Consider the following 13,130-nt stretch of genomic DNA (forward strand, 5'->3'; position numbering starts at 1 on the left):
TCCCCCTCCCCATGTTGTTAGGAAAATCTTTGGGGGGGAAAAAGGGTAAATGGGGGGGGGGGGGTTAGAATCAGCTTGGAATGGTCAAGAAGGACAATGAAGAGACCATGCTATAATGTTTCTCATGGCTAAATTAGGGTTGATATAGGGTTGAGTAGGGTTGATATAGAGTTGAGTTTGAGGGTGTTTGGCTCAACTAAAAATAAAAGAAAATTTACCTACATACCACACAATTCCTATGCATTTACATAGCTAACACTTCAAGTTTGATATTTACAGTTATAACACCTTGGTGTAATAAATCTATGCACGAGAAGTTATATTTCATTTTTAATAAGATTGTGATGGTGGTATTTTTGATGTAATACTAGACATTTGAACGGTATGCATGTAAATATGAAATGTTTAGTTAGGTAAATAGTGTGGTATGGATGTAAATATCCTAAGAGTTTATATAATTAACCTACAATTTTATGGGTGAAATTAAGTATAAGAAATCAACATGCTGCTCATAAAAATTTGTGGAGAAAATCTCTAAATTTGTTTAGTGTTTTGTGTTTCTGAATAGATTTGTAAAAGATTCAAGAAAAATAATTAGAGAGCCAAAAAAAGCTTTAAAAGTAATGAATTTTATAGCCACACAATGTTGGTTGCCAGTCGAGCTCAATCTGAGAGTATGCAAGATTACTGAGCCGTGCCTGATTTTTGCTTTCATCACTTGAAGATTTATTATGAGAAGAAGAAGATGCAAAACAAGGATCAATAGAAATGAAGTGGCGTCACGATCCGGCCTAGGGCTTAGAATTAATCAAGGCAAGAACAGGCGGTGCGGGCGGTGAAAATCAATTCTTATATTTTATTTCTATCACTAAAAATTTAACATTCAAATATTTATGAAAGAGCAACTAAAAAAATAATTAAAATTAATAAATATTTGTTTTCGTCTTTTGTTCACGTTCGTCTTAATTAAAAGTTTAAACCTGAAAAAAAATATTAAAGTAATATAATGAGTTATCAAAAAATAACTCAGGTCACACTTATAAATTATTATAATCCAAGGAAAAGAAATCAATATGTATATTGGTCTTTTACATATCGATAAAAAAATCTTTTGTTATGTTAATCTGTCATATGAAATCTTTGAATATATTAATGCATGGATCAATGACCTCTTCTAAATGAAAATACTCTAATATTTCTATATGCATTAATTTTAACTTTACATTTACTTTATATTTTTTTGTATACACATCAGTCTGTTTTGAGGATTACCGTCAAAATAACTTACCACACCTTTGGTCGATTTTTCCCCGCCGGCTCTCGTCAGCACAACAGTTAGTGATGTAAACTTCACAATTATCTAGGATGGAAATGTCCTTATCTGCCCTGACTGATATTATCCTGTCGATACAACGGTTGGCGATCTATACATCAAAATTGTCTGGGGTGGTAAGCTCTGGTTACTCGCCCCTGATTAATATTATCTCTTCGACATAGTGGTTAGTGAGCTAACTATTACAATTTTCTAATATTGCCCGACATGTAAGCTCTGCTTACTCGCCCCTGATCAATATTATTTCTTCGACATCGCAGTTAGTGAACTAACTATTACAATTTTTTAAGATTGTCTTGTCGGCTCTCGTCGGCACAACAGTTAGTGATTTACATCACAATTGTTTAGGATGGAAATACCCTTACCCATCCTAACCGATAGCAACTCGTCGACACAATTGTTAGCGATCTATGCATCACAATTGTCTGGGGTGGTAAGCTCTGTCTACTCTGATCAAATATTTCCCTTCAACATAGTGGTTAGTGAACTAACAATTACATTTGTTTGGGGTTGTAGAAAAAACCTTACTCGTGTGTGCATATTAGCGTCTCTTGTCTGTACCATTATGCGATTAGCTTCTCTGAACATGCACATACAAACATTCATATATAAGATATTTCATTCTTTCATATCATGCATCTCTTTTCATATGAATCACTTCACATGTATCTACTACTAAATAAGTGCACGTTTACGAGCTTCAAAATAACATGCATTAATCTAATATTCATAGATAAATCATTTTACAGCTGGTTGTATATGATTGTTTTCTAATAGTAATGAAATGATATGTTATAAGATTTCTATTTGAAGCTATAGGTCATGCAATGACCTATTATATATGCACCTCTACTATAATTTAATGTCATTCAATCATCTAATAATCTTATAGGAAATTCATTGTGTATTTATTTAATATGCTTGTCTTCCTATCTACCAATATGAAGTTACTATAAATTAAATTTCATTGAAATAAAACATAAATGAAGCATCAATAAAATCAAACATACATTTTAAAATAAAACTAATTACTAAAATTAAAAAATGCAATTACTCACCTCAATTATTAAGCGATTTCTTTATTAGCTTAATCCTCCATTTAACTTCCTTGCTAGTCTTTTATCGGTTTATTTTCACAAAATCAAGATTCTAAAATATTTTCAAAATATACATTAATTTAGGTATTTACGTATCTTCTAAATTCAAAGACAGAAGGAATGATTGTAGAAGTTACGTCACAACTTGTAGCAAGACCCAAAATTCTTCAATATCAAAACTCAATTAGTCTTCCCAATTCAAATCACTAGTTTTGTCTCATGATAATTAAAATATTAATATAAGGAAATTAAAAAGGATGTAAATCCTACCTCTTTCACCGTCGTTCACCGTCGTCAATCTTCACGGCTCCAAACTAAATCAAACACGTTCTTCTTTACTATTAATATTTTAATACACAACATATATTAAATTCATTAATTAAAATAATAAAACCGAATATATTATATTCTATTTTTTAAAATAATTAAAACCTAACTTTTACCTTAATAAATCTATGGGCCTATGAAGCTTGAGCAAGAGTTTTTCCGCATGAACACAGTGCAAGAAGTCACTCCTCGCACGAAGGCTCGGCTCCCTCTCCTCCCTCACACAAAGCCTCTTCTTCTCTCTCGCATAGACGACGTTGCAGCTTCTCTTGCAAACGATGATGTTCTTCTCGTCCGACGGACCGCATCTTCTCCTTCAAACTCTTCTTCCTCTTCTTCTTCTCAGCTCAACCTTCCACTTCTCAAGAAAGCTGCATCCTTTTCTCTGCTCCTCTTCAACCTATGGCTAGGGCATAGGCTTCCTTCTCATTGAACGATGCCGAACCTAAGCATAATACACTCCTTCCTTCGCAAGGATTGTTCTTCTTGCCGGGCTTCGTTTGTCATGGTAAATTTTTCTCTTCCCTTTACCCCTGCTTCTTCTTCTTCGTTACTTTCATCTCTTGCTTTGATTTGTCTCTTTCAATTCGAAGGGATATACCACTCTTTAATTCGCAGCGAAAGAATGCTTCTGTTCGATTATTAACATATTTTCATTTATTTATTATATTTTTATATATTTTTTCCAGTTATTACAATAATCCCACTTTATAAAAATTTTGTCCTCGAAATTTATGAACTTCATACCTACTAAACATTATGCAAGTTGAACTTGGACTATAAGAAAATCTTTAAGAAAGTTTAATTCTTTTGTTAAATAATAATAAATGTAGATATCATAAATCTAGCTCTGAGATAACATAGTTCAATTGAGCAATGCCCATACATCTGAATCATAACAACATAGCTAACATAACGCTTGACTTCTAAAATGAAGTTTTTTTTTCCCCCGCCCCCAGCCAGTTTTCAGCTTTTACTGGCTCTTCCGCTCTAGAAAACGAAGACGGTCTTATGTCCTGAAAGAGCTTCAAATACTTATCCATCGGTGCTCCTCCATTGCTACTAGCATGAGGTTTAGAGTTCCTAATTATCTGTATCATTGCATTCATCATCTCAACAAAAATATCAACATTGACCATAACATTCTAGGTTATATCAAATTCAACATCATCCTCGCTGGCCTCTACTTCCAGATCATCCATGATTTTGAATTGACAATAAAATAATTTAATTAGACTCATTTAAAATTTAACTTCTATTATTTATATGTGTATTCAATCTTTATAATGAGTCTTTCATTAAGATTCATGTTATTTGATCTAAACTTCTGCTCTGATACCACTTTTGTTATGACCCGACTCGTGACTTAGAATTAATCGAGACGGGAATGAACGATCGAATAGGGAAAATCAATTCTCTTATACTCTATTTATATCACTAAAAGTTTAACATTCAGATATTTATGAAAGAGCCGCTAAGGAAAGCAATTAAAATTAATAAAAAAAAATTTTTGTTATACATTTCCATTTGTTGTTCCCACCTCCTGTACATATTATCTCCTCTTCTATTCATCTTAATCAAAAGCTTAAACCTGAACAAAATTTTACAATAAAATAATGAATTCACTTCTATTTACGGTAATCTGAAGAAAAGAAATCAATATACATGGTACTCTTTTATATCCTTATAAAACATCTTTTACCATGCTAATCTTTCATATGAAATATTTGAATATACTAATACATGCATCAATGACCTCTTCTAAACTAAAATACTTTAAATTTTTATAAACATCAACTTTAACTTTACTTTTACTTCACACTCTTTACATGCACATCTGTTTGCTTTGAGGTAACCGTCAAAACAGCCTAACACATCATTGGCCAATATTGTCTAGTCAGCTCCCGTCGGCACAATAGTTAGTGATGTAAACATCACAATTGACTTGAGTGGAAAAACTCTTATCTGCCCCTGAGCGATATTATCCCGTCGGTACAACAATTAGCTATCCATGCATCACACTTGTCTAGGGTGATAAGCTTTGTATACACGCCCCTAACCAATATTATTCCGTCGGCATAGCGGTTAGTGAACTATCACAATTGTCTAGAGTGGTAGAAAAACTTTTACTCACATTGGTATATTGGCGTTCCTTACCTTTACCATTAGGGGGTGAACTCCTCTGAACACGCACATACAATCATTCATATATAAGTTATTTCATTTTTTCATATCATGCATTCTTTTTCATATGAAATACTTGAAGCTACAGATCATGCAATAACCTAATATATATGTACCTCTACTGTAATACAATGCATTCAATGATCTAATAATCTTATAGGAAATTTGTTCTGCTTCTACTTAATATACTAATTTTCCTATCTACCAATATGAAGAAGTTGTTATAATCTAAATTTCATTGAAATAAAATATAAATGAAGCATCTATAAAATCAAAAATACATTTTGAAGTAAAATTAACTATTGAAATTTAAAATTGTAATTACTTGCCTCAATTAATAAGAGACATTTTTTTTAGCTTAATCATCCACTTAACTTTCTTGTTAGTCTTTTATCAGTTTATTGCCACGAAATCAAGATCATAATTTTTTTTTAAAATATACATTAAATTTTGGTATTTGCAAATCTTCTAAGTTAAAAGACATAAGATATGATTGCAGAATTTACCTCACTACTTCTAGCAAGGTCCAAAATTCTTAATATCAAAACTCAATTATTTCTCCCAATTAAAATCACTAGTTTCATTTCATGATAATTAATATTCACATAACGACAATTAAATTATTAATATAAGAAAATTAGAAGGGATGTAAATCTTACTTCTGTCTTTACCATTGTCAATCTTCCCGGATCCAAACCAAATCAAATTCATTCTTCTGTAATATTAATATCTTAGTACACAACATACATTAAATTCATTAATTAAAATAATAAAACCTAATATTTTAAATTCTACGTTTTTAAATAAATAAAACCTAACTTTTAGCTTAATAAACCCATTGGCCTATGAAGCTCGAACGAGAGCTTTCCCGTATGAACATAGTGCAAGAAGTTGCTCCTTCTCGCACAAAGGCTAGCCTCGCTCTCTTCTACCTCACAAAGACGATTTTTTATTGCGTCAAGACACAAATTTCAGTGGTTCAAAGGGGACACCAGACACAAATTTACACTCCTGCAAATCGTCTCCTCTAGTTTGACTGTTTTTCTCCCTCGCACTGGCGGCGTCGAAGCTTCTCTCGTAAATGATGATGCTCTTCTCATTTCGCAAGACGTGTCTTCTCCTTCAAACTCCTCTCTCTCTCTTCTTCTTGGCTCGACCTTCCTCCTCTCAACAAAGATGCATCCCAACTCTTTCCTCTACTCCTCTTCAACCTACGGCTAGGGCATAGGCTTCCTTCTCATTGAATGATGCCGAACCTAAGCACAAGCCACTTTTTTCCTTCGCAAGGATTGGTATTCTTGCTCGGCTTTGTTTCTCACTGGTAAATCTTCCTCTTCTCTTTTTACTGCTGCTACTTCTCGTTCGTTACTTTCATCTCTCGCTGTGATTCGCCTCATTCAATTCAAAAGATATACGGCTCTTTAATGGGTATCAAAAGGATGCTTCTGCTCCATATTAACATATTTTCATTCATTTATTTATATTTATATTTATTTTTATTTTTATTTTCTAGTTATTACAGGAGGAGATTAGAGTACCAAAGAGAAAGATGGTAGAGTAAGAGAGGGAGGTGGAGAGGAGGAGAAGAGTATCTGCATTAGCAATTTCTATTTCCAATTTTACTGTCTTCCTTCCTACAAATGAGTCATGCAGACTGAAAGGCGAGGAATGTTTTTGACAGGCCAAGATTAGTTTTTCACATCACATTAGTATTCAAATTAGCCATTATATCCATGTTAAAAACCATCATCATGAAATAAACTTACATAAGTATAGATATAAACATTAAACGAATATGGCATTCATGAGATGGAACAAAGCTGGATCTAAAACTGAGTTGGGTCTCCGAATCGCATGCTTATCGATCAATATTCTTAGCTTCATTTTTTTTTGTGGGAATTTACATACTTAGGACACAATTTTTATGTTCTTACATGTCTCACACTTATACATTTTACTTTTAAAAAACTGGTAAGGGTACTATTTTCTATGTGATATTAAGGATTTGAGTGGTATGTATGTGATTCTGAAAGTTTAAGTGTGAATATATAAGATTTGTGGGCTATGTATGTAAATGCCCCCTTTTTTGTAGTCTAGTAGCTGAGTCAGGTGGGGGGAGTATCATTCATTATAATGTTTGGATTAGGAGTTCTCAAAAATGGTAGGCATGGGACAAATTAATATCTCTTGCCATCTTAAGCTCTCCTTGTGGACCATTTCATCCGTAAATTAATAATAATATAATAATAAACATCTGTAAATCAAATTGCATCTACATTTTCTGACTCGTTACCTTGTTCTACTGTCTTTATATTCTCTACTGCAGCTCAAGGACTAAAGTGAATCTTGTTTCTATCCTTCTAGTTACATTAGAATGATTTATTACTTCTTCACAGTTGCTAATGCAGATTTTTTTTCAAGACTAGACACTATTTTTGGGGTTTATCTATTTTTTGCTTTTTGATGTTAGATTTTTTTTTTTAATTATAATTTCCTATAATGTTTTCTCTAAAGCAGGTTTAGAGAAGATATGTTTTAGTATATATATATATATATATATATATATTACTATTTTATTTTTTAAATAGTAATTATGTTTTCATTTAGTCTTGACTTTTATACAGGGAAGAAGAGACCCTTCTCTCTTAGCCTTGACTTCACTTTTTTAAAAGGAGAAAAAATAATAGAAATGTCTTTAGTAATATATGACTCCCATCCATGGTATCTTGATGAAATGACTGTGAAGTGGAAATCAAAACATCGCATTGAAAGATGGATGGCCCTACGTTCTTGCTGGTAATGATAACCATCCTCAATAGTTGTATTTCTTTAGTTGTTATCGATTGAAGTTTCATTGGTTTCGAGACCCTCCTCTCGTTGGTGATGAATGTCCAACTTTTCTTGTTCTAACACTACTGACTGCCCGGAGGTAGCACGTCTGAGACTGCTCCAAATTTTCACGAACGATCACCATTTTCCATCATATAGAAACTTCATTGTCACATGTTAGGTTGATATCACTAGTTTGAAATTATTGAGTAGTGGGTGACCGAAGATCGCGTTGTATGTCGGTGGTGCATTAACCACCAAAAAGTCTTCCATATTAGTAAATTGATTGTCACCTTCTTCCCAAGTGACTGACAACCGAATTATACCCAAGGCCTCCTTTTGTTCACCCGAAAACCCATGCAATAGGTTATCAACACAATCAGGCAATTAGCTGACAGATACATTTTTTCAGAGGCTAATTTAAAATGTTCCCCAAAGTACCTGTATCAACCAAGATACAGGGTACTTTTGTGTGCGTGTGTGTTGTGGTTGGGGCGGGGGAGGAAGGGGGATCCATTGGGGATGTGGTTTTCATTTTAGGCAGAAGCAACAACACAATATTCCCTTGATCAGAGCCTCTTATGGTCAGCTTTTCTAACCGAGTCCCCAACCAGTATAGCTGGTGCTATCCTCAAAATGTTGATAGTGTTTGATCGGACAGGTTCATCTGAGTCATCTTCTACATGTGTTTTCTAGGTTTTTGCTCCGAGGTTCACAAACTCTTTGAACTTTTCAGCCCAAATCAGTTCTTCAACCAGGCTTCAGAGGTGTTTGCACTCATCTGTGTCATGGTCATGGTTCTTATGATACTTGTAGAATGTGTTGGTGTTTCAGACGAAAGCTCTGGTTCTTATTGGCGGAACCTTCTTCAAGTGCTCCTTTTTTTGAATAGTTTCCTCCAACTCTATCATTGAAACCCTTAGTTGAGTGGGTTTTGGTGTTTCTTAGTCACTAGTTGATCGATTGTTTGATCAACTCCAACTCCACTTCGTGAATTTCGGTCAGCCTCTCTATCTCCACGAGACGACTTACCTCTTACCAGTTTTGGGCGAGGGCCATCATTCTCCCTCCACCAGTCATCTCGTAAGCCATTTTATTTCAAGCGGCGATAGATTTTTTGCCTTCTAAAATACACAGGTTGACATATTCTTCCACCGCAATATGATCATTGGCAAACTCCATAAGTTCGACCAAAGTATCGGGTTTACGTAATGTAAAAATTGAAGATAAATAATAATAATAATAATATGGGGGAGGAGAAATTTGCACTATGTTGAGTTGAGCCCATTAGAAGTGGAAGGGAAGGCTTCTGTGGTAGCATGTGTGCAAGTGTTGATCGATTCGAGCTTTATTAAAGGTAAGGGTATGATTTTGATTAATATAGTATGTCTTAAACTTTTGTAATAATTAATAATTTTGTAATAATGTTAATATTATAATCTAAAGCAGGGATTTAAGAAATATTGATTCAAAGATTACTTATTTGGATTGTGGATTTTAAGGAGCAAGCAAGAGATAAGGTAACTGTTTACACTTTTTTTTTTATATAATTAGTTTAATAGCATATGATAGATATTAATTTTAAAAGTAGAAAAGAGGAGAATGTTTGATTCAAGGATATACATTTAAAGTGAATGGTGCTTAATTAAAGTACATGCTTTCAATTAATATTAATGGTTGTCCAAAGAAGTAAAGTGAAAGGATAAAGTATTTCAGAAATCTCTTAAGATAAAGGTGAGTGATTATTTTCTTTTATGCATTAAATTAATGTTTTAGTAGATGGATAATTGCTATATTAAATGTTTTAAAATAAGTTTTTCGGTTATACCTTTCGTATTGAAAATTTGAAATGCAGAAGAGATGGGATGAAAATAAATTACATATGAAAGTACAGTTTAAGGGATTTTAATTAATATGATTATAAAGGATTACCCCCAGATGGTACTGACAGGGGATGTAATCTACCAGTGCACGTTAAAGAAAATGCTAAAGGTGTACTTTCGGGTAAAATTTGTGGGTACCTTCAGGTACAAGGTTTAAGTCATACAGTATTACCTAGACCCAACCATGGACCCACAATATTCTGTCCCAAGCTCTCTAACCTAACCCTAGACCACACTTGAGCCACCCTCCAACCAAAATCATACCTAGACCCAACCAAGGAGCAAATTGACGCTTGGAGGACATTCATGGGACCAAGGTGAAGCTTCTCAACCAACCTAAATGAGGCCTCACCTCTTGGGCAAAAGTATAACTCGAAAATCCCTAATTTTACCTCAATTTTGACCTTTATGAAAGAAATTTTTATTTCATGTGTATTTAGTTGTATGTATGTGTTCGTCTCACTTATATGGAGGTGTATGAGCAAAACACAATTAATTTAGTTGTATCGAGCGAGGTCTTAGAATTAAAATGCGGACGGTTGGACGGGGTGAGGTTACATGAATCGCAAGCCGAGTCAGCGCCGGACATGGAAAGTGCAACCAATTAAAATGCACCATGTGGAGTTTCAGAAACACTGAGGTTGAGGTGGCGACCAACATGGATAAGTAGGAAAATTGGGTTTTTCGAATTAATTAAATACAAAAAAATGTCATTTAACTTCAAAAATTAATGTCTTGGTGTAGAAAAATCATAAAAATAAAAAAAATATCTCTGTGCTCAGTGTATAGAGGAGAATTTAATGGACAAAAATTGAAAATATTTATTATGTATTTTATTTTATAGAAACAAAATTAATTATAATTAATTAAATAATTATCAGAATTACGTGAAATTTTGAGGGTTTGTTCCTAATGACCCTAGAGATGTTATTTGATTTTTCCAAGGTCAGCGTATACCCCTAGCATCAAAAGCCCTAATTTCCAATTTTGCCTTGTTTTAATTAAAAAATTTTAAAAATAAAAAAAATAGAAAATACAAAAATATAAAATTAAAATTGATGTGTTCACTGTGGTCAGAGGACTAAAGAAAAAATAAAAAATGAGTTTCAAAATAAAAAAAGGTATTATTAAGTATTTTTCTTATTTAAAAATTAATAAAAATTGAAATATGTAAATTCAATTGAAAAAATCATAAAAATACCTTTGATTAAAGAAAATAACCCTAGGATGCTTCCATAAAAATTCAAAGTTAGAAAACTTATTTTAATATAGTATTTTCTAAGAAAATAGTAATCTTTACTTAAAATAATTATAGAAAATAAAATAAAAATCAGAAGTTTACCAAAATCAAATTTGGGGTGTTCTTTGATGTTAGAAGGGCCTATGAAAAATAAAGTTAAAGTCAAAATAAAAAAAAAATAACTATTTTTAAATGTTTATTTAACTAAAAATAATTAAAAATTACAAAAATACAAATATTCCTCAAAATGTCACAAATTATTCCTTGATAAATAAAACAACTCAGAAATGCTTTTGAAAATTTTTAAAATTGTAAAAATGTATTTTAAATGATTAAATGTATTTTTCTATATTTTTTTAATTAAAATAATTATAAAAAATAAAATAAAATCACAAAAAATACAAAAGAAAATTCTCTGAGTTCTCCGAAGTTAGAGAGATTAATGAAAAATAAAAAAAATAATTTTCAAAATAAAAATATATTATTTATTTATTTATTTATTAAAATTAATTAAAAATCATAAAAATTAAAATATAATTCAAAAATTCATGAAAATTATTTCAAGTGGTCCTCTAACTCATGGAAACACAATAAAATTTTCCTAAGGACAGGAAACTAGTTTTGATTAATTAAATTAATTAACATAAAACATTCATAATTTTGGATCAAAATATTTATAAAAAATAAAAAAAAAATCTAAATTCTCCTCGGATGTTTCAATTAACCCACGAGTAATAGGGCAACAACGTTTCGTGCTCATTTGAGTTAAGCTAAAAGAGTTATGGGGTAGGAACCCCAGTGATAAAATTGCAATTTTAGAATTTTGTACTCTAATTTAAATTTGGGTCAAACCAGAGGGTAAAAGGGTAATATTTATGACAATTAATTCTCTGAGATGATTGAAATACAAGAGAAAAAGGGTAGAAACCAATTCATACTATTTTCTACCAAAGGGCATAATTGTAATTATTTAAATTGTGGAAGATCAGAAGAAAATTAAGTTCAGATGATCCAAGTGTGAGGGGGCACAAGTTAGGAAGACAATAATCCACCGATTTGAATCCTCAATCCAATGATTAAGCTTAATTCAATCTTTCAATAAGAACGAAACACATTTCATAGAACTTTTTTAAAAATTACAAATTTATTCTTAAAAGATTCAAGAGCTTGATAGTGAGCTAGGCTTGATCCCACATCATATAAAGAGGATTAGAAAATTAAACATGAGTTATCATAAAAATTATTAAAACACCACAAACTCAAGCTCAATTGAGAGGAGAGGATAAAATTCCCTTAAGCAATCAAGCTTCATCCTAGGGGTTACTGACAAAAAAAAAATACGTTGAGATTTTCAAACCTATTTTACACTGATTTTGATGATATTGTACTTTAAAGAAAGATATTTTTGATATTTTATTGTAGGTATGTTGAATTATAATAATTGGAGCAAAAAAGATGCAAAAAGGAGCGAATTTGGAGCAAAAATGACCAAAATATGAAGATTTAATCTTGGGCGCCGACAGCGCCATCGACACCGCCGAAGGTGGGTTTTTTTCGAGAGACTAGTAGTGCCGATGGCACCAAATATTCTTGAAGGCCGTCGACGGCGCCATCGAGAGCGCCGACGGCGCCATCGAGAGCGCCGCGCGGACGGCGCCATCGAGAGCGCCGACGGCGAGAACGACGGTTCTCTCAATAGATGCATTGAATGTGGACGATTTTTGAAGGGACGCCTAGGCAACTCTTGAAAACTCTTCTAAAACTTTAATAGAAACATTTTGGAGGCCGAAAAAGGGAGTTCAGAGTGTCTAGAGAGTGTCGAGAGGTCTACGGGTGTCCAGGGTAATGTAATTTAGGGTTTGGTATTGTGAGGAATTCTTCGAGAGATGGAAGGAAAGTGAGAGATTTCTTCCTCCTTGCCGCTTCGAAGGAGAATTTTGTGTGTTGTAAAGAAAAGAAGAGATTCAGAGAAACTTTGAGGAGTTACTTGGGGAGAAATTCGATATAAGTTATATTTATCTGTCTTTCTCCTTGTCTTGAGATTTTGTGAAATGGTGATTTGAATTGCTTGTGCCATGATCTTTTCACTTTAATCTTAATTTACTTTCAATCTGGCCAATTGATTTGTTAAAATATAATGAGTTTTACAACTAAAGTGAGGATTACATCCAAGATTTAGGGAGGTCAAAGTCCTTAAAAGTTGGGTGCAAATAAATAGGGAAATAAAAATTATCGGG

The sequence above is a fragment of the Phalaenopsis equestris genome, unplaced genomic scaffold, assembly GCF_001263595.1.
Source record: "Phalaenopsis equestris unplaced genomic scaffold, ASM126359v1 Scaffold000002, whole genome shotgun sequence".
NCBI lineage: Eukaryota > Viridiplantae > Streptophyta > Magnoliopsida > Asparagales > Orchidaceae > Phalaenopsis > Phalaenopsis equestris.